Consider the following 27881-nt stretch of genomic DNA (forward strand, 5'->3'; position numbering starts at 1 on the left):
GGGATTTGGATGCTCTAGGGGAGTAATTAGGGTTTTTATTTTAAAATGGCTTTGTTTTACTATTTACTCCCCTAGAGCATGTCCTTTTCTACTGCTGTAATTTCTCTTTTTAAACTGAATTTAAAACTAAACCAATATGTGTCTGAATACCATTCAAATCAAACCCTAATATAACTGCAAACTCTGTCTAAGGTCTCGCACAACTCCAACACTCAAGACCCACAGACCACTCAAATTCCAAACAAACTTGGACAGTGCTTTTAGAGTTCTCCAACACACTTCCAGACAAACTCTAACATACAAATGTCTAAGAAGAGTCCAGCACTCGCTATCAGAGTCCAACCCTCACACACCACCTCCTGATGTCAGACTACAGCCCTCTCAAACCACAAATCACACCAGACAAGAAAATGGTAGTCTGCTTTACTAGCCTCATTACAGCTCTGACTTTAGTGCAACCAGCAAATGAAAAGTTTTACAACTTCAGCTGCATTTATTTCATCTCTGTGATAAAACGCAGTTTCTTTTCTGCCAACAATGTTCCCTTATCATGGTTGCCTTTAGAGAACAATCTCCTCTTTATTACAGCTTTTCCATGTCATTTGTGGCAGTGCATCAGGCTGATTAAAACTACATCACCTTTACTACATTTTTATTACAGCTTTTCTTACATGACAGCAGACATTTGACTGACTCTTTATTTCTACATTGCCTTGACTGCACTTCAGAACAGATTCCTACTTCACTGCAGCTCCTTTACATCATTTCTTCATGTACAGCAGGCCAAACAAAATCTCTCCTTTACTACATCACAAAACAAATAACCACCTCATCCTTATTACAGCTATCACAGCATCACATGAGAGAGGATAACTCACTCCTATCACAACCCTGTCCTACTCACAGGCCATTTAGTCAAACTAGTCCTACCCTTCAACAACATTCAAAATTGTCTTCCCAGGACTATTCATTAAACGCACCTCCTCACAAGGACTTACATTGCCACAACGCAAAATAGCTTTTGCCAAAACCTGTTCCCAGTGGCCTCTAAAAATGACCCTGCCTGCGAAAACCCCAGCCCGAGCACGACCTGCGTCCAAACAATGGCGATGAACGTCGCCTCGCAGAGCGGCCGGGACCGGGGAAAAAAAAACCCAGCCGGGGGAGGGAAAAAAAAAAAATCCCCCGGCTGGGGTGTTTTTTTTTTTTCTGTGTTAATTTAGAAATTTACCTGAAAAAGGAAAAACTATTAAATTGCAAGGACAAATACCCACAACCCCTAACCACATTCAAACCCCATCACACCGCTAAAACACACCACTCCTTCACCTACCTAAACCACCACACCCTCACGCTGCTGCCATCCTCCCCACTGCGCTGCCACCCCTCGGGAACGCTGCTCCCGGGAGCCTCCAAAAAAACCTAAAATAGACCCTGCCTGCGAAAACCCCGGCCCGAGCGCGACCTGCGTCCCAACAATGGCGGTGAACGTCGCCTCGCAGAGCGGCCGGGACCGGGGAATAAAAAAACCCAGCCGGGGGAAGGGAAAAAAAAAATCCCCCGGCTGGGTTTTTTTTTTTTTTGTTTCAAATTTGAAATGTACCTGAAAAAAGGAGAAGCTATTAAATTGCAAGGACAAATACCTACAACCCCAAACCACATTCATACCACATCACACAGCTAAAAACATACCACTGCTCCTGTACCAAAACCACCGCACCCTCACGCTGCTGCCGCTCTTCCCCCCGTGCCGCCTCCCCTTTCGGGCGTCGCCCCTTGGGGATGCCGTTCTCGGGAGCCTCTAAACTCACCCCACCGGCAGTAAACCCCGGTCCCGGCCCTTCCTCTGTCCCAACATGGGTGACAAACGTCACCTTGCAGAGCAGCTGGGACTGGGAAAAAACAACAAAAACACCCACTACACCCAACTGGGAGAAAATAGAGAAAAAAATCCCCAGCTGGCTTTTAAAAAATTTTTTAATATTTCAAACTACCTACCACATTAACCTGCAAAGACAAATACACACAACCCCAAACCACATTCACTCCACGCTTCACACTGTCCAAACACGCCGCTCGTCTGCTCCCGTTCCGACCCCCGCCGCGCTCCCGGCACGGCCGCTCCGTCGCCCGCCCCCGCGATGGGTCCCCGGGCGCTCGTGGAATTGCTGCTCCTGCGGTTGACAAACATCACCCTGTCTGCAAAAACCCTGCCTGACACTGACCACCAAACATACAGTGATGAATGTTGTCCGGCAGAGTGGCTGGGACCGGGGAATAAAAACAACCGGCTGTGCTGAAATAAACCTTTCCCTGGCTGAGCTTTTTGTTACTCTACCTTAAAAAATTTTCTGCTATGTCAGCATTTCATACAAACTGTGGATAAAAACAAGCGGCTCCTACTCAAGTTCTGGCACATTCTGAGACTACCGCTCATTCACCATCCACTCTACTCCAACCCTCACTTACACCACTGTTATTTAACCACCCAACCGCCTGGACAGAGATCACCCCTATTCCACGGCCGCCCCTGGAACTGCCCGACCGCGCGCCTCGTGACGTCGCCGCTCCGTCCCCTTTGAAAACCTTGGGCTTCGCACCGACAAAAAATAAAGGGAGGACGCTTCGCTACAAGTGCCGCTCCTTTCCCTCGGTTTTTGCGCTCCGACGAACCTCGCTCCTCTTCTCGGTGGCTTTGGTGCTGCAACATTGATTCAAGTGTGTCAGTTTATCAGTGTGTGCTCTTTGATGTGTCGCTTTAATGCCGGCAGCTTTTCCAACAGCTGGATGAAGCTCTTCAATAGATCTTAAGGGGATCCTTGAGGGTTCGCTCTGTTCCACGGCTGCTACTCCGCTGAACCTATAAACTACTTGGCCTGTGATAGACTGGCGGTCATCGGCTGGGCCGAGTCCTAAGTTTAAGAACTCCTGCGCCCCAAAAGCCATTTGCTTCCCTTCCGGTGAGCGGTACTTGATTGCTACTGCTTAGAGAGACCGGCTGCAAATACTTCGATTCCATTTCACCTGGTCTTCTCCTGTATCATTCTTGCAAATTTTTCAGTTTTGCCTGGTTTTCTGCTGTATTTTCCAGATAAATTCTCCCATTCTGGGAGATCCCCAGAAGCGATGCCCTTACGGTATCGCGTGGTGGCGTCACGCGGAGGTCCTCGAGACTGTTCTGTTTTAACAATGGGTCTGGCTGCGTGTCCGAGATATTCTGATAAATACGACAACTTGTCCTTCCCTGGTTCGCTCTCGCGAGGTGACCCCATATATTTCTGTCCCATCCTTCGGGGGATGCGATTGGTTTCCTAATGGGTAGCATGGCAGGAAGACGACAAGTCTGCATAAGTATTACTTCGTGCTTTCCTCTAACTTTTGTTTCTTCTTTTCTTCCTGTAAAGGTTTCTGCAGCAGCTCAGTTTTCATTGACAATAACAATTGTGCAGCAGGTTTCGTGCCTGTCTCCTCCCTTCGATTTTGCTTTTCTCCGTTGAGGATTTTCCTCTCCTGACAGGTGGGTTATGGTCAGGTACTTAACAGTTTGCTATTATTTCTTTCCATCCTTCCTATGGCTCTTGAGCGTGGTGAGCTGTTCTTCCACAGCTTTCCAATCGTGGCAATTACCACAGGCTCATTCCTCTGAGATTCTGGAACTCTAACTCACTCTGTGCCTCCATAAGTAATCGGTGACAGCACCCGCCATCCTGCCGACATCGGTCGGTGTCGGGTGAGTGACTCGGGGCGCTGCTGGCTGAGAGCGGTTTTAGATCGCTTACCGTGCGACGTTAGAGTGATGGCAAGGGTGACTATTACTGCTTTGACAAAATATGCCGGGCATATTCAGGTGAGACGCAATTCAGAGTGATCTCTACCTGGACGGGAAATGCCAAAGGCTAAAGGGAGGCCCTCCTGTCGAGTCAAAGTTCGGAATGGACCCCCTCGCTTACTAAACTCCTGCTCGTAGAGGAGTCTAAGTGCGGCAGGGTCCAAACTTAGCCCCAGGCTGAATCTACGGTTTGTGTCTGTCGTGAGGCTCGGAATGGACCCCCTTGCTTTCTAAACTCTTCCTCGGAGAAGAGTCTAGGTGCGGCTGGATCCAAACTTAGCCCCGGATGGATCTACGGCTCATGTCTAAGAGACACATAACATAGGGGAAACACCTAGGGGATTATATTTATATGTGGCCAAAGGATTACGTGTGCTCACTCGATCCCTTATATCACTTAGCTGGGATTTCAGAGTTTCATCATTCTGCACCTCAACGTCCTTACCTCCCCTCCAGGGGCCTGGGGTCTGGTGGATTGCGGTCTGGATCCTTGGTCTCTTGAGGCAAACTCTCAGGCAAAGTCCATGAAAATAAGTAACCGAACAGAGTGTTACGGCACGAGGGCTGACTCGAACTGCTGCCTTTGCTGAGGTCCCACCCGAGTGTAGAAATTCCTGGGTATTTATACCCTTACAGACTATTTACCCACCCCTCACACCGTGATTCAATCCAATAGCAACAGTTGAGTCTGGAGTCTTCTTGCTTCTTAGTGGATCCTTTGCACTGACCTCAGACAGGCCTTTGCTTTGTGCAGCTGTAGATACGGTTTACAGTCCACGAGCACTTCATGCCAGCCTTGAATGTAGTGTTTTCTCTGAATGAATCCTATTTGTTCAAAGAAGTGCAATGCGGGCCTGATCTCACAGGTGGCGATTGTAGTCTGTAGCTACTTTTGTTGCCATGAAGCAAAGGTTGTAATGACAAGTGATATACTCTTAAGAGGCATTTTCTTAGGCTAAAAAGACTCGTAATGACAATGTGGTCACCTACAAAGAAAAAAAATTAGTTAGGACACTGTCTGTGAAATAACAGCACGCTAATCAACAATGATCTTTGGTATCAACTGTAAAACACAAGTGAAGGGACTGTCCGCTCCCCCTGCCCATGGATACTCTATCCTAGATGATGGTACAAATTTTGCCTACAGACTTGAATATATGAATAGATTAACCATGATCGCCTGGGGCTCGGTCCACCCACACCTGACTCCCCGTGCCTCCGGGCAGAGCAGCTCCAAGACAAACATGCACATGTGCAGACTGACGCTGCACAGAACGCTCCAAACACCTCCACTCCAACAGCATCAAAAACCTTCAACACGGCGAACAACTCCAACAACAGAGACGGCACCAAAACAAACTACAGGGAGGCAGTGGTGAGGCAAGGAGCCTCTACTGCAACCCCAAAAGAAAAAGGAGCCAAACATCACGGCTCCTTACAAGACGGCAGCACTGGCACAACAAACAAACGGAGACGGCGGCACTGGCACAAACAAACAGAGACGGCGCAAGTGCAAGTAACTCCTGCAAAACCTAAAGACTTCAGGATGCTGGGAAGAAGTGCCAGTCCCTTAGACTGGATGGGTAGAGAGCAGAGCTGCCCACACAGCCCTGAACACCACCATAGAACAACTGACCAGAAACGTCCGAGGCGCAAGAACCATCCACGCTTTCGGCTGGTGATACAAGAAAAGCAGCACCCAATTTGCACTAGGCCAAACGGTACCGGCATTCCAGACCCCGGGACGGCACCTGACATGCCTGTCGTGCCCCTCGGGCACGACGAGACCCCGGGATCGTCTGAACGGCGCAAGGCAGGCTTCCCGAAGTACACGACAACACAGACACAGGCTGGAGCTGCCCTGCCCAAGCTGGCATCACACTTAAAGGTTCCCTGCGCCCTTTGCCCACCCAAAGGGGACTGTTCCTGGATGGTACTTTGCCCTCTGAGACCTTTAGCCCCTCGACCCTGCAGTTCCCAGCCCCTCCCCAGGCCCCGTGCCTCCACTTAGCTTTCAAAGGGCCAAGGGACTGGATCCATCCAGGGAGGAAAACACCACATGGGCTCACGGGGATCTTCCTCCATTGCCGGGTTCCTCTTCAACATCTGCAACAACACCAGTTAACACACGCTCACTAAGCAGTGCCAGCACGAGGTATTGTGAGGTCAACGCTGACCCCTTCCACAACACCCACCTCCTCTTAAGTTCCCAGACATTCCATTCAGCTGCTTGTGCCATGGGGTCCACAAAACACCTGCAAAACAAGAAGGAAACGCTGAACCGGGACACCGGGCAATACTGTGCTCCTGAACACCAACAACCGCCTCACCTGCTTGGCTGCTGGTCGGCGTGCGGCTTCGCCCCTCCGAGCTTGCCTGTAGCGCCTGCTAAGACAAAGGCGCGTGCTCAGATGCTGCCCAAAAGCACAGCCCGCCCGCAGACGGTCCCATGTCCCGCTCCTTTACCTTGGCTGCTCGCCCACCTGGCCTCCGTCACCTTCACCTGCCACGCTGTTGACCGCGTTGAGGCCCAGCTACCACCTGTAAAACACAAGCAAAGGATGCTCGTACCCGCACCAGAAACACAACACCTGAAATGAGACGCTGCTTCGGCCCAGCGCTCCTTGCTCACCTTGCCCGAGGAGCTGCGGTGCCGATACCCGGCTTTCCTCTTCGCTTCACACCTATAAAACAGAGAAACAACCAAACTTACCTAGAGGCACACGGCACACCATCCCTCCGAGACGTCGCACCGGCCCACCTGCTTACGGCTCCCCGCTTGACTCTTCCATCGCTTTTGTGGGCCAAGGAGTCCCTCTGCATCTGAAATTGAGTTATTCGACAAGTCACCCAGATGCTGATCAACAGCTTGACCATTCCCCAGGACTGCTTTCTATTTACAAACAAGACCAGAAGCTCTAATCAAGTCCCTAAAACACTGGTTGAGGGACTGTCCATACCCCTGCCCACAGCTACTCAGTCCCAGATGACTGTACAACCTTAGCCTACACTATTTAACATCTCAACAGATTAACCGTGGATTCCTAGAGCTCGGTCCACCCACCCATGACTCTTCGCCTGCAGGCAGAGCAGCTCCGAGCCAAACGCACACACTGATGTTCCACAGAACACTACAAACAGCACGCCTGCGACAGCACCAAAAACGCTCAACAATGAAAACGACTCCAACAGAGACTGCATCGATCAAAAGAACCTGGGGGGAGGCAGTGATGAGGCGAGGAGCCTCTACTGCAACCCCAAAACAAAAGGAGCCAAACATCACGGCCCCTTACGAGATGGCGGCAGTGGCACGGCAAACAGAGACGGCGGCACTGGCACAAGAAGGTCCTGCAAGACCTAAGAACTTCTTCCCAGCATCCTGAAGTGCCAGTCCATTAGACTGGATGGGTAGAGAGCAGAGCTGCCCACGCAGCCCAGAACTACACCATAAAACAACTGACCAGAAACGACCGAGGCGCAAGAACCATCCACGCTTTCGGCTGCTGATACAAGAAAAGCAGCACCCAATTGGCACTAGGCCAATCGTCACCGGCGTTCCAGACCCCGGGATGGCGCCTGAGGTGCCTATCGTGCCTCTCGGACACCACGAGACCCCGGGATCGTCTGAACGGCGCAAGGCAGGCTTCCCGAAGTACATGACAACGCAGACACAGGCTGGAGCTGCCCTGCCCGAGCTGGCATCGCACTGTAAGGTTCCCTGTGCCCTTTGCCCACCCAAAGGGGACTGTTCCTGGATGGCCCTTTCCCCTCTGAGACCTTTAGCCCCCCCCACTCCGCAATTCCCAGCCCCTCCCCAGGCCCCGTGCCTCCACTTAGCTTTCAGAGGGCCGAGGGACTGAATCCATCCACGGAGAAAAACACCACATGGGCTCACGGGGATCTTCCTGCATTGCCGGGTTCCTCTTCAACATCTGCAACAACACAAGTTAACACACGCTCACTAAGCAGTGCCAGCACTAAATATCATGTGCATCAACACCGACGACATCCACAGCACCCACCTCCCCCGAAGTTCCCAGGCGTTCCATTCAGCCTCTCGTGCCATGGGCGCAGGCAGAAACCCTCACCACTCGTGGCACCTAAGACAGCAGGAAAACAGCTCTAGTGCTTGGGACAAGTCCCCAGCCCCACACTCCTCCTCACCCCTACCCCTGCTCACCGCAAACGGTCCTCTGAGTCCAAAGGGGTCCACAAAGCCCATGCAAAACAAGAAGGAAATGCTGAACCGAGTCACCAGGCAATACTGTGCTCCTGAACACCAGCCACCGCCTCACCTGCTTGGCTGCTGGTAGACGTGCGGCTTCGCCCCTCCGAGCTTGCCTGTAGCACCTGCTAAAACAAAGGCGCATGCTCAGATACTGCCCAGAAGCACAGCCTGCCCGCAGACGGTCCCATGTCCCGCCCCTTTACCTGGGCTGCTCGCCCACCTGGCCTCCGTCACCTTCACCTGCCACGCTGTTGACCGCGTTGAGGCCCAGCTACCACCTGTAAAACACAAGCAAAGGATGCTCATACCTGCACCAGAAACACAAGACCTGAAATGAGACACTGCTTCTGCCCTGCACTACTTGCTCACCTTGCCCGAGGAGCTGCGGTGCCGATACCCGGCTTTCCTCCTCGCTTCACACCTATAAAGTAAAGAAACAACCAAACTTACCTAGAGGCACACGGCACACCTTCCCTCTGAGACCTCGCACCGGCCCACCTGCTCACGGCGCTCGGCTTGCCTCTTCCGTCGCTCTTTTGGGCCAAGTTTTCCCTCTGCATCTGAAACCAAGGTATTCAACAGGTCACCCAAATGCTGATCAACAGCTTGACCATTCCACAGGTCTGCTTTCTATTCACAAATAACACCAGAAGCTCTAATCGAGTCCCTAAAACACTGGTGAAGGGACTGCCCACTGCCCCTGCCCACAGCTGCTCCATCCGAGATGACTGTACAACCTTTGCCCACACTATTAGATACATCAAGAGATTAACCATGGACTCCTAGGGCTCAGTGCACCCACCCATGACTCTACGTCTCCAGGCAGAGCAGCTCCAAGCCAAACACGCACATGCGAAGACTGACGCTCCACAGAACGCTACAAACAGCACGACTGCAACAGCACCAAAAACACACAACAATGAGAACGACTCCAAGACTAGAGACTGCATCAATCAAAAGAACCTGTGGGGAGGCAGAAGAGAGGCGAGAAGCCTCTACTGCAACCCCAAAACAAAAAAGGAGCCGAACGTCACGGCCCCTTACGAGACGGCAGCACTGGCACAAACCAACCAACCAACCGAGACGGCGGCACTGGCACAAACAAACCAACCAACCGAGACGGCGGCACTGGCAAAACGCTCCCGCAAGACTTAAGAACTTCTTCCCAGCATCCTGAAGTGCCAGTCCATTAGACTGGATGGGTAGAGAGCAGAGCTGCCCACGCAGCCCTGAACACCACCATAAAACAACTGACCAGAAATATCCGAGGCGCAAGAACCATCCACGCTTTCGGCTGCTGATACAGGAAAACCAGCACCCAATTGGCACTAGGCCAATCGGGACCCGCATTCCAGACCCTGGGATGGCACTAAGATGCCTGTAGTGCCCCTCGGGCACGACGAGACCCCAGGATCGTCTGAACGGCGCAAGGCAGGCTTCCTGAAGTACATGACAATGCAGACACAGGCTGGAGCTGCCCTGCCCTAGCTGGCATCGCACTGTGAGGTTCCCTGCGCCCTTTACCCACCCAAAAGGGACTGTTCCTGGACGGCCCTTTCCCCTCTGAGAACTTTAAACCCCCCCCTGCAATTCCCAGCCCCTCCCCAACCCCTGTGCCTCCACTTAGCTTTCAGAGGGCCGAGGGACTGGATCCATCCTGAACGTAGAAAAACACCACAGGGGCTCACGGGGATCTTCCTGCAGTTGCCAGTTTTCCCTTCATCACCTGAAATAAGAAAAGAAAACAGACGCACAATACTGAGCACCATGGTAATATTTATCAATACTAGTCTAACAGCCACTGCTCACCTTGGCTGAGTTCTGGGAAGGACATTTGAATGATCCACCAGGGGCCACCCCACGCTGCAAGGGTTCTGGGGACAACACTGCATTCTGTGGGTGATCAGGGAGGTGATGAGCCACCCCAGAGCCAGAAAGACACTCTGCCTTATGGCCCCGCTGCTTCCTTCAGAACTGCTAGAACTCCAACTACAGATACAAGACGCTCACTCTAACCCCCGCTAGATAAACTGAGCGTCAGTCCTAAGAGGAGAGATTACATCAGCAGCTTGGTATACAGCAGTAAAAACCAAAAAAACAATGCTCCATTTTCATTGCAGTCAGGAGCTCCAGGAAAATGCGAAGCACCTAGAATTGAATCAATAAATTAAGTGTAGTTACAAACATACTTTCTAGTACACCTGCTGTTGAACCTTCGCTGCTCCTGAAGCTCTTACCTCAAGCAGACACCTCCACTTCTCCAAACAGGTCTGTCCATGCTGACTAAACAGCTCAAAAGCTGCCCACTGCTGAAGGAGCAGCAGAGAACCAGCACCAAAGCAGCCCTGGAGCAGAATGAGCTCCTGCCCAGGGGCTGCAGCTCAAATACCCCGGGCCCCGCCCACCCCCTTCCCACAATCCCCTGGGGAAGGGGCGGGGACAATCACCCCTGGCCCCGCCCACCACCCTGACCAAACCACCTGGGGAAGGGGAGGGGTCGATAATTATTATGGTAATAAATAGATTCTACGAGAATCTCTTCTAAAAAGCAATGCAGGGCTTGCTTTGCCTCTGCAGGACTCCAAAGGTCTCCCCAGGACCCCCCTCATCCTCCAGGGCTCCCCGGACCCTCCCCAGCTATCGCCTCGTCTCCCTGGGGCTCCCCTGAGATCCACCGTCCTCCCCAGGGTTCACATCGATTCCCCGAGGCTGCCAAGTTCTCCCCAGGACTCGTCTTGGTTCCTCAGGGCTCCCCAAAACGTGTCTTGGTTCCCCAGAGCTCCCCATTCCTCCCCACGGCTCCCCAAAACATGTCTTGGTTCCCCAGGGCTCCCCAAAACGTGTCTTGGTTCCCCTGAGCTCCCCATTCCTCCCCAGGGCTCCCCAAAACGTGTCTTGGTTCCTGAAGGCTCCCCATTCCTCCCCAGGGCTCCCCAAAACGTGTCTTGGTTCCTGAAGGCTCCCCATTCCTCCCCAGGGCTCCCCAGAACGTGTCTTGGTTCCCCAGAGCTCCCCATTCCTCCCCAGGGCTCCCCAAAACGTGTCTTGGTTCCTGAAGGCTTCCCATTCCTCCCCAGGGCTCCCCAAAACGTGTCTTGGTTCCTCGGGTCTCCCCATTCCTCCCCAGGGCTCCCCAAAACGTGTCTTGGCTCCCCAGAGCTCCCCATAACTCCCCAGGGCTCGCGAAAACGTGCCTTTGTTTCTCGGGTCTCCCCATTCCTCCCCAGGGCTCCCCAAAACGTGTCTTGGTTCCCCAGAGCTCCCCATTCCTCCCCAGGGCTCCCCAAAACGTGTCTTGGTTCCTGAAGGCTTCCCATTCCTCCCCAGGGCTCCCCAAAACGTGTCTTGGTTCCTCGGGTCTCCCCATTCCTCCCCAGGGCTCCCCAAAACGTGTCTTGGCTCCCCAGAGCTCCCCATTCCTCCCCAGGGCTCCCCAAAACGTGTCTTGGTTCCTCAGGGCTCCCCAAAACGTGTCTTGGTTCCTCGGGGCTCCCCATTCCTCCCCACGGCTCCCCAAAACGTATCTTGGTTCCCCAGGGCTCCTCAAAATGTGTCTTGGTTCCCCAGGTCTCCCCAAAACGTGTCTTGGTTCCCCAGAGCTCCCCATTCCTCCCCAGGGCTCCCCAAAACGTGTCTTGGTTCCTGAAGGCTCCCCATTCCTCCCCAGGGCTCCCCAAAACGTGTCTTGGTTCCCCAGAGCTCCCCATTCCTCCCCAGGGCTCCCCAAAACGTGTCTTGGTTCCTGAAGGCTTCCCATTCCTCCCCAGGGCTCCCCAAAACGTGTCTTGGTTCCTCGGGTCTCCCCATTCCTCCCCAGGGCTCCCCAAAACGTGTCTTGGCTCCCCAGAGCTCCCCATTCCTCCCCAGGGCTCCCCAAAATGTGTCTTGGTTCCTCAGGGCTCCCCATTCCTCCCCAGGGCTCCCCAAAACGTGTCTTGGTTCCTCAGGGCTCCCCAAAACGTGTCTTGGTTCCTCGGGGCTCCCCGTTCCTCCTCAGGGCTCCCCAAAACGTGTCTTGGTTTCTCGGGGCTCCCCATTCCTCCCCAGAGCTCCCCAAAACGTGTCTGGGTTCCCCAGAGCTCCCCATAACTCCCCAGGGCTCGCGAAAACGTGCCTTTGTTTCTCGGGGCTCCCCATTCCTCCCCAGAGCTCCCCAAAATGTGTCTTGGTTCCCCAGAGCTCCCCATTCCTCCCCAGGGCTCCCCAAAACGTGTCTTGGTTCCTCAGAGCTCCCCATTCCTCCCCAGGGCTCCCCAAAACGTGTCTTGGTTCCCCAGGTCTCCCCATTGCTCCTCAGGGCTCCCCAAAACGTGTCTTGGTTCCTCAGGGCTCCCCATTACTCCTCAGGGCTCCCCAAAACGTGTCTTGGTTCCCCAGAGGTCCCCATTCCTCCCCTGGGCTCCCCAAAACGTGTCTTGGTTCCCGAGGGCTCCCCATTCCTCCCCAGGGCTCCCCAAAAATGTGTCTGGGTTCTCCAGGTCTCCCCAAAACGTGTCTTCGTTCCCCAGAGCTCCCCATTCCTCCCCAGGGCTCCCCAAAACGTGCCTTGGTTCCTCAGGGTTCCCCATTCTTCCCCAGGGCTCCCCAAAACGTGTCTTGGTTCCCCTGAGCTCCCCATTCCTCCCCAGGGCTCCCCAAAACGTGTCTTGGTTCCTGAAGGCTCCCCATTCCTCCCCAGGGCTCCCCAAAACGTGTCTTGGTTCCTGAAGGCTCCCCATTCCTCCCCAGGGCTCCCCAGAACGTGTCTTGGTTCCCCAGGGCTCCCCAAAACGTGTCTTGGTTCCTCGGGTCTCCCCATTCCTCCCCAGGGCTCCCCAAAACGTGTCTTGGTTCCCCAGAGCTCTCCATTCCTCCCCAGGGCTCCCCAAAATGTGTCTTGGTTTCTCGGGGCTCCCCATTCCTCCCCAGGGCTCCCCAAAACGTGTCTTGGTTCCCCAGAGCTCCCCATTCCTCCCCAGGGCTCCCCAGAACGTGTCTTGGTTCCCCAGGGCTCCCCAAAACGTGTCTTGGTTCCTCGGGTCTCCCCATTCCTCCCCAGGGCTCCCCAAAACGTGTCTTGGTTCCCCAGAGCTCTCCATTCCTCCCCAGGGCTCCCCAAAATGTGTCTTGGTTTCTCGGGGCTCCCCATTCCTCCCCAGGGCTCCCCAAAACGTGTCTTAGTTCCCCAGAGCTCCCCATTCCTCCCCAGGGCTCCCCAAAACGTGTCTTGGTTCCCCAGGGCTCCCCAAAACGTGTCTTGGTTCCTCGGGTCTCCCCATTCCTCCCCAGGGCTCCCCAAAACGTGTCTTGGTTCCCCAGAGCTCTCCATTCCTCCTCAGGGCTCCCCAGAACGTGTCTTGGTTCCTCGGGGCTCCCCTTTCCTCCCCAGGGCTCCCCAAAACATGTCTTGGTTCCCCAGAGCTTCCCATTCCTCCCCAGGGCTCCCCAAAACATGTCTTCGTTCCTGAGGGCTCCCCATTCCTCCCCAGGGCTCCCCAACACGTGTCTTGGTTCCTCAGGGTTCCCCATTCTTCCCCAGGGCTCCCCAAAACGTGTCTTGGTTCCCCTGAGCTCCCCATTCCTCCCCAGGGCTCCCCAAAATGTGTCTTGGTTCCTGAAGGCTCCCCATTCCTCCCCAGGGCTCCCCAAAACGTGTCTTGGTGCCTCAGGGCTCCCCATTCCTCCCCAGGGCTCCCCAGAACGTGTCTTGGTTCCCCAGGGCTCCCCAAAACGTGTCTTGGTTCCTCGGGTCTCCCCATTCCTCCCCAGGGCTCCCCAAAACGTGTCTTGGTTCCCCAGAGCTCTCCATTCCTCCCCAGGGCTCCCCAAAATGTGTCTTGGTTTCTCGGGGCTCCCCATTCCTCCCCAGGGCTCCCCAAAACGTGTCTTGGTTCCCCAGAGCTCCCCATTCCTCCCCAGGGCTCCCCAGAACGTGTCTTGGTTCCCCAGGGCTCCCCAAAACGTGTCTTGGTTCCTCGGGTCTCCCCATTCCTCCCCAGGGCTCCCCAAAACGTGTCTTGGTTCCCCAGAGCTCTCCATTCCTCCCCAGGGCTCCCCAAAATGTGTCTTGGTTTCTCGGGGCTCCCCATTCCTCCCCAGGGCTCCCCAAAACGTGTCTTGGTTCCCCAGAGCTCCCCATTCCTCCCCAGGGCTCCCCAAAACGTGTCTTGGTTCCTCGGGTCTCCCCATTCCTCCCCAGGGCTCCCCAAAACGTGTCTTGGTTCCCCAGAGCTCTCCATTCCTCCTCAGGGCTCCCCAGAACGTGTCTTGGTTCCTCGGGGCTCCCCTTTCCTCCCCAGGGCTCCCCAAAACATGTCTTGGTTCCCCAGAGCTTCCCATTCCTCCCCAGGGCTCCCCAAAACATGTCTTCGTTCCTGAGGGCTCCCCATTCCTCCCCAGGGCTCCCCAAAACGTGTCTTGGTTCCTCAGGACTCCCCAAAACGTGTCTTGGTGCCTCAGGGCTCCCCATTCCTCCGCAGGGCTCCCCAAAACGTATCTTGGTTACCCAGGGCTCCCCAAAACGTGTCTTGGTTCCTCGGGTCTCCCCATTCCTCCCCAGGGCTCCCCAAAACGTGTCTTGGTTCCCCAGAGCTCTCCATTCCTCCCCAGGGCTCCCCAAAATGTGTCTTGGTTTCTCGGGGCTCCCCATTCCTCCCCAGGGCTCCCCAAAACATGTCTTGGTTCCCCAGAGCTTCCCATTCCTCCCCAGGGCTCATCAAAACAGGTCTTGGTTCCCAGGGCTCCCCAAAACATGTCTTCGTTCCCCCAGGCTCCCCAAAATGTGTCTTGGTTCCTCGGGGCTCCCCAAAACGTGTCTTGGTTCCTCAGGCCTCCCCATTCCTCCCCAGGGCTCCCCAAAACGTGTCTTGGTTCCCTCGGGCTCCCCAAAACATGTCTTGGTTCCCCAGGCCTCCCCATTCCTCCCCGGGGCTCACCAAAATGTGTCTTGGTTAACCAGGGCTCCACAAAACGTGTCTTGGTGCCTCAGGGCTCCCCATTCCTCCCCAGGGCTCCCCAAAACGTGTCTTGGTTCCCTCGGGCTCCCCAAAACGTGTCTTGGTTCCCCAGAGCTCCCCATTGCTCCCGAGGGCTCCCCAAAACATGTCTTCGTTCCTGAGGGCTCCCCATTCCTCCCCAGGGCTCCCCATAACGTGTCTTGGTGCCTCAGGGCTCCCCATTCCTCCCCAGGGCTCCCCAAAACGTGTCTTGGTGCCTCAGGGCTCCCCATTCCTCCCCAGGGCTCCCCAAAACATATCATGGTTACCCAGGGCTCCCCAAAACGTGTCTTGGTTCCCCGGGCCTCCCCATTCCTCCCCGGGGCTCACCAAAACGTGTCTTGGTTACCCAGGGCTCCCCAAAACGTGTCTTGGTTCCTCTGAGCTCCCCATTCCTCCCCAGGGCTCCCCAACACGTGTCTTGGTTTCTCGGGGCTCCCCATTCCTCCCCAGGGCTCCCCAACACGTGTCATGGTTCCTCAGGGCTCCCCAGGACGTGTCTTGGTGCCTCAGGGCTCCCCATTCCTCCCCAGGGCTCCCCAAAACGTATCTTGGTTACCCAGGGCTCCCCAAAACGTGTCTTGGTTCCCCAGGCCTCCCCATTCCTCCCCGGGGCTCACCAAAACGTGTCTTGGTTACCCAGGGCTCCCCAAAACGTGTCTTGGTTCCTCAGGGCTCCCCATTCCCCCCCACAGCTCCCCAAAACGTGTCTTGGTTCCCGAGAGCTCCCCATTGCTCCGCAGGGCACCCCAACACGTGTCTTGGATCCCCAGAGCTCCCCATTCCTCCCCAGGACTCCCCAGAATGTGTCTTGGTTCCTCGGGGCTCCCCAGAACGTGTCTTGGTTCCTCGGGGCTCCCCATTCCTCCCCAGGGCTCCCCAGAACGTGTCTTGGTTTCTCGGGGCTCCCCATTCCTCCCCAGGGCTCCCCAAAACGTGTCTTGGTTCCCCAGAGCTCCCCATTCCTCCCCTGGGCTCCCCAAAACGTGTCTTGGTTCCTCAGGGCTCCCCATTCCTCCCCAGGGCTCCCAAAAACGTGTCATGGTTCCCCAGGGCTCCCCAAAACGTGTCTTGGTTCCTCAGGGCTCCCCATTCCTCCCCAGAACGTGTCTTGGTTCCTCAGGGCTCCCCAGAACGTGTCTTGGTTCCTCGGGGCTCCCCATTCCTCCCCAGGGCTCCCCAAAACATGTCTTGGTTCCCCAGAGCTTCCCATTCCTCCCCAGGGCTCATCAAAACAGGTCTTGGTTCCCAGGGCTCCCCAAAACATGTCTTCGTTCCCCCAGGCTCCCCAAAATGTGTCTTGGTTCCTCGGGGCTCCCCAAAACGTGTCTTGGTTCCTCAGGCCTCCCCATTCCTCCCCAGGGCTCCCCAAAACGTGTCTTGGTTCCCTCGGGCTCCCCAAAACATGTCTTGGTTCCCCAGGCCTCCCCATTCCTCCCCGGGGCTCACCAAAATGTGTCTTGGTTAACCAGGGCTCCGCAAAACGTGTCTTGGTGCCTCAGGGCTCCCCATTCCTCCCCAGGGCTCCCCAAAATGTGTCTTGGTTCCCTCGGGCTCCCCAAAACGTGTCTTGGTTCCCCAGAGCTCCCCATTGCTCCCGAGGGCTCCCCAAAACATGTCTTCGTTCCTGAGGGCTCCCCATTCCTCCCCAGGGCTCCCCATAACGTGTCTTGGTGCCTCAGGGCTCCCCATTCCTCCCCAGGGCTCCCCAAAATGTGTCTTGGTGCCTCAGGGCTCCCCATTCCTCCCCAGGGCTCCCCAAAACATATCATGGTTACCCAGGGCTCCCCAAAACGTGTCTTGGTTCCCCGGGCCTCCCCATTCCTCCCCGGGGCTCACCAAAACGTGTCTTGGTTACCCAGGGCTCCCCAAAACGTGTCTTGGTTCCTCTGAGCTCCCCATTCCTCCCCAGGGCTCCCCAACACGTGTCTTGGTTTCTCGGGGCTCCCCATTCCTCCCCAGGGCTCCCCAACACGTGTCATGGTTCCTCAGGGCTCCCCATTCCTCCCCAGGGCTCCCCAAAACGTATCTTGGTTACCCAGGGCTCCCCAAAACGTGTCTTGGTTCCCCAGGCCTCCCCATTCCTCCCCAAGGCTCACCAAAACGTGTCTTGGTTACCCAGGGCTCCCCAAAACGTGTCTTGGTTCCTCAGGGCTCCCCATTCCCCCCCACAGCTCCCCAAGACGTGTCTTGGTTCCTGAGAGCTCCCCATTGCTCCGCAGGGCACCCCAACACGTGTCTTGGATCCCCAGAGCTCCCCATTCCTCCCCAGGACTCCCCAGAATGTGTCTTGGTTCCTCGGGGCTCCCCATTCCTCCCCAGGGCTCCCCAGAACGTGTCTTGGTTCCTCGGGGCTCCCCATTCCTCCCCAGGGCTCCCCAGAACGTGTCTTGGTTCCTCGGGGCTCCCCATTCCTCCCCAGGGCTCCCCAGAACATGTCTTAATTCCCTAGGGCTCCCCAAAATGTGTCTTGGTTTCTCGGGGTTCCCCATTCTTCCCTAGAGCTCCCCAGAATGTGTCTTGGTTCCTCAGGGCTCCCCATTCCTCTGCCAAGCTCCCCAAAATGTGTCTTGGTACCTCAGGGCTCCCCATTCCTCCCGAAGGCTCCCCAAAACGTGTCTTGGTTCCCTCGGGCTCCCCAAAACGTGTCTTAGTTGCCAGGGCTCCCCAGAAGTTGTCTTGGTTGCAAGGGCTCTCCAAAACATGTCTTGCTTCCCCAAGGCTCCGAAAAACGGGTCTTGGTTCCACAGGGCTCCCCAAAACGTGTCTTGATTCCTTGGGGCTCCCCATTCTGCCCCAGGGCTGCCCAAGGAGTGTCTTGGTTCCCCTGGGCTCCCCGGTCCTCCCCAAGGCTCCCCAAAACATGTCTTGGTTCCCCAAGGTACAGTTTGCTATTAGTTCCCTTTCCATCGTTCCTATGGCTCTTGAGCATAGTGAGCTGTTCTTCCACAGCTTTCCAATCGTGGCAATTACCACAGGCTCATTCCTCCGAGAATCTGGACCTCTAACTCGCCCTGTGCCTCCATCAGTAATCGGGAACGGCGCCTGCAATCCTGCCGCCATCGGTTGGTGTCGGATGAGTGACTCAGGGCGCCGCTGGCCGAGAGCGGTTTTAGATCGCTTACCATGCGACGTTAGAGTGATGGCAAGAGGGACTATTACTGCTTTGACAAAATATGCCGGGCATATTCAGGTGAGACTCGATTCAGAGCGATCTCTACCTGGACAGGAAATGCCGAAAGCTAAAGGGGGGCGCTCCTGTTGAGTCGAAGTTCAGATGGGACCCCCTTGCTTACTAAACTCCTGCTCAGAGAGGAGTCTAAGTGCAGCAGGGTCCAAACTTAGCCCCAGGCTGGATCTACGCTTTGTGTCTGTCATGAGGCTCGGAATGGATCCCCTTGCTTTCTAAACTCTTCCTCAGAGAAGAGTCTAGGTGCGGCTGGATCCAAACTTAGCCCCAGATGGATCTACAGCTCATGTCTACGAGACACAGAGCGTAGGGGAAACACCTAAGGGATTACATTTATATATGGCCAAAGGATTGTATGTGCTCACTCAACCCCTTATACCACTTAGCTGGTATTTCAGAGTTTCATCATTCTGCACCTCAAGGTCCTTACCTCCCCTCCAGGGGCCTGGGGTCTGGTGGATTGCGGTCTGGATCCTTGGTCTCTTGAGGCAAACTCTCAGGCAAAGTCCATGAAAACAAGTAGCCGAACAGAGTGGTACGGCGGGAGGGCTGACTCGAACTGCTGCCTTTGCTGAGGTCCCACTCGAGTGTAGAAATTCCTGGGTATTTATACCCTTACACACTATTTACCCACCCCTCACACCATGATAGCAACAATAGCAACAGTTGAGTCTGGAGTCTTCTTGCTTCTTAGTGGATCCTTTGCACTGACCTCAGACAGGCCTTTGCTTTGTGCAGCTGTAGATACGGTTTACGGTCCATAGGCACTTCATGCTGCCTTGAATGTAGTGTTTTCCGTGAATGAATCCTATTTGTTCAAAGAAGTGCAATGCGGGCCTGATCTCACAGGTAGCGATCGTAGTCTGTAGCTGCTTTTGTTGCCATGAAGCAAAGGTCATAATGACAAGTGATATACTCTTAAGAGGCATTTTCTTTAGCTAAAAAGACTCATATTGACAACGCGGTCACCTACAAAGAAAAAAAATTAGTTAAGACACCGTCTGTGAAATAACAGCACGCTAATCAACAATGATCTTTGGTATCAACTGTAAAACACAAGTGAAGGGACTGTCCACTCCCCCTGCCCATGGATACTCTATCCTAGATGATGGTACAAATTTTGCCTACGGGCTTGAGTATGTCAATAGATTAACCATGGACGCCTGGGGCTCGGTCCACCCACACCTGACTCCCCATGCCTCCGGGCAGAGCAGCTCCAAGACAAACACGCACATGTGCAGACTGACACTGCACAGAACGCTAGAAACACCACCACTCCAACAGCACCAAAAACATTCAACAAGGCGAACAACTCCAACAACAGAGACGGCACCAAAACAAAATACAGGGAGGCAGTGGTGAGGCAAGGAGCCTCTACTGCAACCCCAAAACAAAAAGGAGCCGAACATCACAGCTCCTTACGAGACGGCGCCACTGGCACAAACAAACAAACGGAGACGGCGGCACTGGCACAAACAAATAGAGACGGCGCAAGTGCAAGTAACTCCTGCAAAACCTAAAGACTTCAGGATGCTGGGAAGAAGTGCCAGTCCCTTAGACTGGATGGGTAGAGAGCAGAGCTGCCCACGCAGCCCAGAACTACACTATAAAACACAACTGACCAGAAATGTCCAAGATGCAGGAACCATCCACGCTTTCAGCTGCTGAAAAAAGAAAACTGGCACCCAAGTGGCAACAGGCCAATCGGCACTGGCATTCCAGACCCCGGGACGGCGCCCGAGATGTCTGTCATGCCCCTCAGGCACGACGAGACCCCCGGGATCATCTGAACAGCGCAAGGCAGGCTTTCCGAAGTACACGACAACGCAGACACAGGCTGGAGCTGCCCTGCCCGAGCTGGCATCGTACTGTAAGGTTCCCTGCGCCCCTTACCCACCCAAAGGGGACTGTTCCTGGACGGCCCTTTCCCCTCTGAGACCTTTAGCCCCCCGCCCCTGCAGTTCCCAGCCCCTCCCCAGCCCCCGTGCCTCCACTTAGCTTTCAGAGGGCCGAGGGACAGGATCCATCCATGGAGGAAAACACTACATGGGCTCACGGGGATCTTCCTGCATTGCCGGGTTCCTCTTCAACATCTGCAACAACACATGTTAACACACACTCACTAAGCAGTGCCAGCACTAAATATCATGTGCATCAACACCGACGACATCCACAGCACCCACCTCCCCCGAAGTTCCCAGGCGTTCCATTCAGCCTCTCGTGCCATGGGCGCAGGCAGAAACCCTCACCACTCGTGGCACCTAAGACAGCAGGAAAACAGCTCTAGTGCTTGGGACAAGTCCCCAGCCCCACACTCCTCCTCACCCCTACCCCTGCTCACCGCAAACGGTCCTCTGAGTCCAAAGGGGTCCACAAAGCCCATGCAAAACAAGAAGGAAACGCTGAACCGAGTCACCAGGCAATACTGTGCTCCTGAACACCAGCCACCGCCTCACCTGCTTGGCTGCTGGTCGGCGTGCGGCTTCGCCCCTCCGAGCTTGCCTGTAGCACCTGCTAAAACAAAGGCGCATGCTCAGATACTGCCCAGAAGCACAGCCTGCCCGCAGACGGTCCCATGTCCCGCCCCTTTACCTGGGCTGCTCGCCCACCTGGCCTCCATCACCTTCACCTGCCACGCTGTTGACCGCGTTGAGGCCCAGCTACCACCTGTAAAACACAAGCAAAGGATGCTCATACCTGCACCAGAAACACAAGACCTGAAATGAGACGCTGCTTCGGCCCAGCGCTCCTTGCTCACCTTGCCCGAGGAGCTGCGGTGCCGATACCCGGCTTTCCTCCTCACTTCACACCTATAAAATAGAGAAACAACCAAACTTACCTAGAGGCACACGGCACACCTTCCCTCTGAGACCTCGCACCGGCCCACCTGCTCACGGCGCTCGGCTTGCCTCTTCCGTCGCTCTTTTGGGCCAAGTTTTCCCTCTGCATCTGAAATCAAGGTATTCAACAGGTCACCCAGATGCTGATCAACAGCTTGACCATTCCACAGGTCTGCTTTCTATTCACAAATAACACCAGAAGCTCTAATCGAGCCCCCAAAACCCTGGTGAAGGGACTGCCCACTGCCCCTGCCCACAGCTGCTCCGTCCTAGATGACTGAACAACCTTTGCCCACACTATTAGATACGTCAAGAGATTAACCATAGACTCCTAGAGCTCAGTCCCCCCACCCATGACTCTACGTCTCCAGGCAGAGCAGCTCCGAGCCAAACGCACACATGCAAAGACTGATGCTCCACAGAACGCTACAAACAGCACAACTGCAACAGCACCAAAAACGCTCGACAATGAGAACGACGCCAAGACTAGAGACTGCATCAATCAAAAGAACCTGTGGGGAGGCAGAAGAGAGGCGAGAAGCCTCTACTGCAACCCCAAAACAAAAAGGAGCCGAACATCACGGCCCCTTATGAGACGGCGGCACTGGCACAAACCAACCAACCAACCGAGACGGCGGCACTGGCACAAACCAACCAACCAACCGAGACGGCGGCACTGGCACAAACCAACCAACCAACCGAGACGGCGGCACTGGCACAAACCAACCAACCAACCGAGACGGCGGCACTGGCAAAACGCTCCCGCAAGACCTAAGAACTTCTTCCCAGCATCCTCGAAGTGCCAGTCCATTAGACTGGATGGGTAGAGAGCAGAGCTGCCCACGCAGCCCAGAACTACACCATAAAACAACTGACCAGAAACGTCCGAGGCGCAAGAACCATCCATGCTTTCAGCTGCTGATACAGGAAAACCGGCACCCAATTGGCACTAGGCCAATCGGCACCCGCATTCCAGACCCCGGGATGGCACCTGAGGTGCCTGTCGTGCCCCTTGGGCACGACGAGACCCCAGGATTGTCTGAACGGCGCAAGGCAGGCTTTCTGAAGTGCACGACAACGCAGACACAGGCTGGAGCTGCCCTGCCCGAGCTGGCATCGCACTGTAAGGTTCCCTGCACCTTTTGCCCACCCAAAGGGGACTGTTCCTGGTTGGTCCTTTCCCCTCTGAGAACTTTAACTCCCCCCTGCCCCCGCAGTTCCCAGCCCCTGTGTCTCCCCTTAGCTTTCAGATGGCCAAGGGACTGAATTCATCCTCAACATAGGAAAACACCACATGGGCTCACAGGGATCTTCCTACAGTTGCCACTTTCCCCTCCATCACCTGCAATAAGAAAAAAACATACATGCAGACTATTGAGCACCAGGGTAATATTTACCAGTACTAGTCTAATAGCCACTGCTCACCTTGGCTGAGTTCTGGGAAGTACATTTGAGTGATCCACCAGGGGCCACCGCCTGCTGCAAGGGTTCTGGGGACAACACGGTTTTCTGTGGGTGATGAGGGAGGCGATGAGCCACCCCAGAGCCAGAAAGACACTCCGCCTTATGGCCCCACTGCTTCCCTCAGAAGTGCTAGAACTCCATCTACAGATACAAGATGCTCACTCTAACCCCCGCTAGATAAACTGAGCGTCAGTCCTAGAAGGAGAGATTGTATCAGCAGCTTGTTATGCAGCACTGCAAACCAAAGAACAACGCTCCATTTTCATTGCAGTCAGGAGTTCTGGGAAAATGCAAAGCACCTAGAATTGAATCAATAAATTAAGCATAGTTACAAACACACTTTCTGCTACAACTGCTGTTGAACCTTCGCTGCTCCTGAAGCTCTTACCTCAAGTAGTCACCTCCACTTCTCCAAACACATCCATCCACATAGATTAAACAGCTCAAAAGCTGCCCACTGCTGAAGGAGCAGCAGAGAACCAGCACCAAAGCGGCCCTGGAGCAGAATGAGCTCCTGCCCAGGGGCTGCAGCTCAAATACCCCGGGCCCCGCCCGCCCCCTTCCCACAATCCCCTGGGGAAGGGGAGGGGTCAATCACCCCTGGCCCTGCCCACCACCCTGACCAAACCACCTGGGGAAGGGGAGGGGTCGATAATTAATATGGTAATAAATAGATTCTACGAGAATCTCTTCTAAAAAGCAATGCAGGGCTTGCTTTGCCTCCGCAGGACTCCAAAGGTCTCCCCAGGACCCCCCTCATCCTCCAGGGCTCCCCGGACCCTCCCCAGCTATCGCCTCGTCTCCCTGGGGCTCCCCTGAGATCCACCGTCCTCCCCAGGGTTCACATCGATTCCCCGAGGCTGCCAAGTTCTCCCCAGGGCTCGTCTTGGTTCCTCAGGGCTCCCCAAAAAGTGTCTTGGTTCCTCAGGGCTCCCCAAAACGTGTCTGGTTTCCCAGGGCTCCCCAATCCTTCCCAGGGCTCCCCAAAACGTGTCTTGGTTCCTCACGGCTATCCCAAAACGTGTCTTGGTTCCTCAGAGCTCCCCATTCTTTCCCAGGGCTCCCCAAAACATGTCTTGGTTCCCAGGGCTCCCCATTCCTCCCCAGGGGTCCCCAAAACGTGTCTTGCTTCCCAGGGTTCCCCAAAACATGTCTTGGTTCCTCGGGGCTCCCCATTCCTCCCCAGGGCTCCCCAAAACGTGCCTTGCATGTTCAGGGCTCCCCATTCTTCCTCTGGGCGCCCCATTCTTCCTCAGTGGTCCCCAAAACGTGCCTTGATTCCCCAGGGCTCCCCATTCCTCCCCAGGGCTCCGCATTCCTCCCCAGGGCTCCCCAAAACGTGTCTTGGTTCCTCAGGGCTCCCCATTCCTCCCCAGGGCTCCCCAAAACTTGTCTTGGTTCCCAGGGCTCCGAATTCCTCCCCAGGGCTCCCCAAAATGTGTCTTGGTTCCTCAGGGCTCCGCATTCCTCCCCAGGACTCCCAAAACAGTCTGTTGGTTCCCCGGAGCTCCCCAAAACGTGTCTTGGTTCCCCAGGGCTCCCCAAAACGTGTCTTGGTTCCTCAGGTCTTCCCATTCCTCCCCAAGGCTCCCCAAAATATGTCTTTGTTCCTCAGGGCTCCCCAAGACGTGTCTTAGTTCCCCATTCCTCCCCAAAACGTGTATCGGTTCCTCAGGGCTCCCCATTGCACCCCAGGGCTCCCCAAAACGTGTCTTGGTTCCCCAGGCCTCCCCATTGCTCCACAGGGCTCCCCAAAACGTGTCTTGGTTCCCCAGGGCTCCCCATTCCTCCCCAGGGCTCCCCAGAACGTGTCTTGGTTCCTCAGAGCTCCCCATTCCTCCCCAGGGCTCCCCAAAACGTGTCATGGTTCCTCAGGGCTCCCCATTCCTCCCCGGGGCTCCCCAAAACGTGTCTTGGTTCCCCTGAGCTCCCCATTCCTCCCCAGGGCTCCCCAACACGTGTCTTGGTTCCTCAGGGCTCCCCATTCCTCCCCGGGGCTCCCTAAAACGTGTCTTGGTTCCCCTGAGCTCCCCATTCCTCCCCAGGGCTCCCCAACACGTGTCTTGGTTCCTCAGGGCTCCCCATTCCTCCGCCGGGCTCCCCAACACGTGTCTTGGTTCCTCAGGGCTCCCCATTCCTCCCCAGGGCTCCCCAAAACGTGTCTTGGTTCCTCAGGGCTCCCCAAAACGTGTCTTGGTTCCCCAGGTCTCCCCATTGCTCCCCAGGGCTCCCCAAAACGTGTCTTGGTTCCTCAGGGCTCCCCATTCCTCCCCAGGGCTCCCCAAAACGTGTCTTGGTTCCTCACGGCTCCCCATTACTCCTCAGGCTCCCCAAAACGTGTCTTGGTTCCCCAGAGGTCCCCATTCCTCCCCAGGGCTCCCCAAAACGTGTCTTGGTTCCTCAGGGCTCCCCAAAACGTGTCTTGGTTCCCCAGGTCTCCCCATTGCTCCTCAGAGCTCCCCAAAACGTGTCTGGGTTCCTCAGGGCTCCCCATTCCTCCCCAGGGCTCCCCAAAACGTGTCTTGGTTCCTCGGGGCTCCCCATTGCTCCCCAGGGCTCCCCAAAATGTGTCTTGGTTGCCCAGGGCTCCCCATTCCTCCTCAGAGCTCCCCAAACCTGTCTTGGTTGCCCAGGGCTCCCCATTCCTCCTCAGGGCTCCCCATTGCTCCCCAGGGCTCCCCAACATGTGTCTTAGTTCTTCAGGGCTCCCCATTCCTCCCCAGGGCTCCCCAAAACGTGTCTTGGTTCCTCAGGGCTCCCCATTCCTCCCCAGGGCTCCCCAAAACGTGTCTTGGTTCCCCACGGCTCCCCAAAACGTGTCTTGGTTCCCAGGGCTCCCCAAAACATGTCTTGGTTCCCCAAAGCTCCCAAAAAACGTGTCTTGGTTCCCCAGGGCTCCCCAAAACGTGTCTTGGTGCCTCAGGGCTTCCCATTCCTCCCCAGGGCTCCCCAAAACGTGTCTTGGTTCTTCAGGACTCCCCAAAACATGTCTTGGTTCCTCGGGGCTCCCCAAAACATGTCTTGGTTCCTCAGGGCTCCCCAAAACGTGTCTTGGTTCCCCAGAGCTCCCCATTCCTCCCCAGGGCTCCCCAAAACGTGTCTTGGTTCCTCACGGCTATCCCAAAACGTGTCTTGGTTCCTCAGAGCTTCCCATTCTTTCCCAGGGCTCCCCAAAACATGTCTTGGTTCCCAGGGCTCCCCATTCCGCCCCAGGGGTCCCCAAAACGTGTCTTGCTTCCCAGGGTTCCCCAAAACGTGTCTTGCATGTTCAAGGCTCCCCATTCCTCCCCAGGGCTCCCCAAAACGTGCCTTGCATGTTCAGGGCTCCCCATTCTTCCTCTGGGCACCCCATTCTTCCTCAGTGGTCCCCAAAACGTGCCTTGATTCCCCAGGGCTCCCCATTCCTCCCCAAAACATGTCTTGGTTCCTCAGGGCTCCCCAATCCTCCCCAGGGCTCCCCATTCCTCCCCAGGGCTCCCCAAAACGTGTCTTGGTTCCTTAGGGCTCCCCAAAACGTGTCTTGGTTCCCCAGGGCTCCCCAAGACGTGTCTTGGTTCCTTACGGCTCCCCATTACTCCTCAGGGCTCCCCAAAACGTGTCTTGGTTCCCCAGAGGTCCCCATTCCTCCCCAGGGCTCCCCAAAACGTGTCTTGGTTCCTCAGGGCTCCCCAAAACGTGTCTTGGTTCCCCAGGTCTCCCCATTGCTCCTCAGGGCTCCCCAAAACGTGTCTTGGTTCCTCAGGGCTCCCCATTCCTCCCCAGAGCTCCCCAAAACGTGTCTTGGTTGCCCAGGGCTCCCCATTCCTCCGCAGGGCTCCCCATTGCTCCCCAGGGCTCCCCAACATGTGTCTTGGTTCCCCAGGGCTCCCCATTCCTCCCCAGGGCTCCCCAAAACGTGTCTTGGTTCTTCAGGACTCCCCAAAACATGTTTTGGTTCCTCGGGACTCCCCAAACCATGTCTTGGTTCCTCGGGGCTCCTCAAAATGTGTCTTGGTTCCCCAGAGCTCCCCATTCCTCCCCAGGGCTCCCCAAAACGTGTCTTCATTCCCCAGGGCTCCCCATTCCTCCCCAGGGCTCCCCAAAACGTGTCTTCATTCCCCAGGGCTCCCCATTCCTCCCCAGGGCTCCCCAAAACGTGTTTTCATTCCCCAGGGCTCCCCATTCCTCCCCAGGGCTCCCCAAAACGTGCCTTGCATGTTCAGGGCTCCCCATTCTTCCTCAGGGCACCCCATTCTTCCTCAGGGCTCCCCAAAACGTGTCTTGGTTCCTCAGGGCTTCCCATTCCTCCCCAGGGCTCCCCAAAACATGCCTTGATTCCCCAGGGCTCCCCATTCCTTCCCAGGGCTCCCCAAAACGTATCTTGGTTCGTCAGGGATCCCCATTCTTCCTCAGGGCTCCCCAAAACGTGTCTTGGTTCCTCAGGGATCCCCAAAACGTATCTTGGTTCCCCAGGGCTCCCCAAAACGTGTCTTGGGTCCCAGGGCTCCCCATTCCTCTCCAAAACGTGTCTTGGTTCCCCTGGGCTCCCCAAAACGTGTCTTGGTTCCTCGCGGCTCCCCATTCCTCCCCAGGGCTCCCCAGAACGTGTCTTGGTTCCTCGGGGCTCCCCATTCCTCCCCAGAACGTGTCTTGGTTCCTCGGGTCTCCCCATTCCTCCCCAGGGCTCCCCAAAACGTGTCTTGGTTCCTCGCGGCTCCCCATTCCTCCCCAGGGGTCCCCAAAATGTGTCTTGGTTCCCAGGGCTCCCCATTCCTCCCCAGGGCTCCCCAAAATGTGTCTTGGTTCCCCAGAGCTCCCCATTCCTCCCCAGGGGTCCTCAAAACGTGTCTGGGTTCTCTAGAGCTCCCCCAAAAGTGTCTTGGTTCCTCGGGCCTCCCCATTCTTCCCCAGGGCTCCCCAAAACATGTCTTGGTTCCCCAAGGTAGACTTGGCTATTAATTCCCTTTCCATCGTTCCTATGGCTCTTGAGCATAGTGAGCTGTTCTTCCACAGCTTTCCAATCATGGCCATTACCACAGGCTCATTCCTCCGAGAATCTGGACCTCTAACTCGCCCTGTGCCTCCATCAGTAATCAGGGATGGCGCCTGCCATCCTGCCGCCATCGGTTGGTGTCGGATGAGTGACTCAGGGCGCCGCTGGCCGAGAGCGGTTTTAGATCGCTTACCATGCGACGTTAGAGTGATGGCAAGAGGGACTATTACTGCTTTGACAAAATATGCCGGGCATATTCAGGTGAGACGTGATTCAGAGTGATCTCTACCTGGACGGGAAATGCCAAAGGCTAAAGGGGGGCACTCCTGTTGAGTCGAAGTTCAGATGGGACCCCCTTGCTTACTAAACTCCTGCTCAGAGAGG

Source organism: Caloenas nicobarica, chromosome 7 (genome assembly GCF_036013445.1).
Source record: "Caloenas nicobarica isolate bCalNic1 chromosome 7, bCalNic1.hap1, whole genome shotgun sequence".
Taxonomy (NCBI): Eukaryota; Metazoa; Chordata; class Aves; order Columbiformes; family Columbidae; genus Caloenas; species Caloenas nicobarica.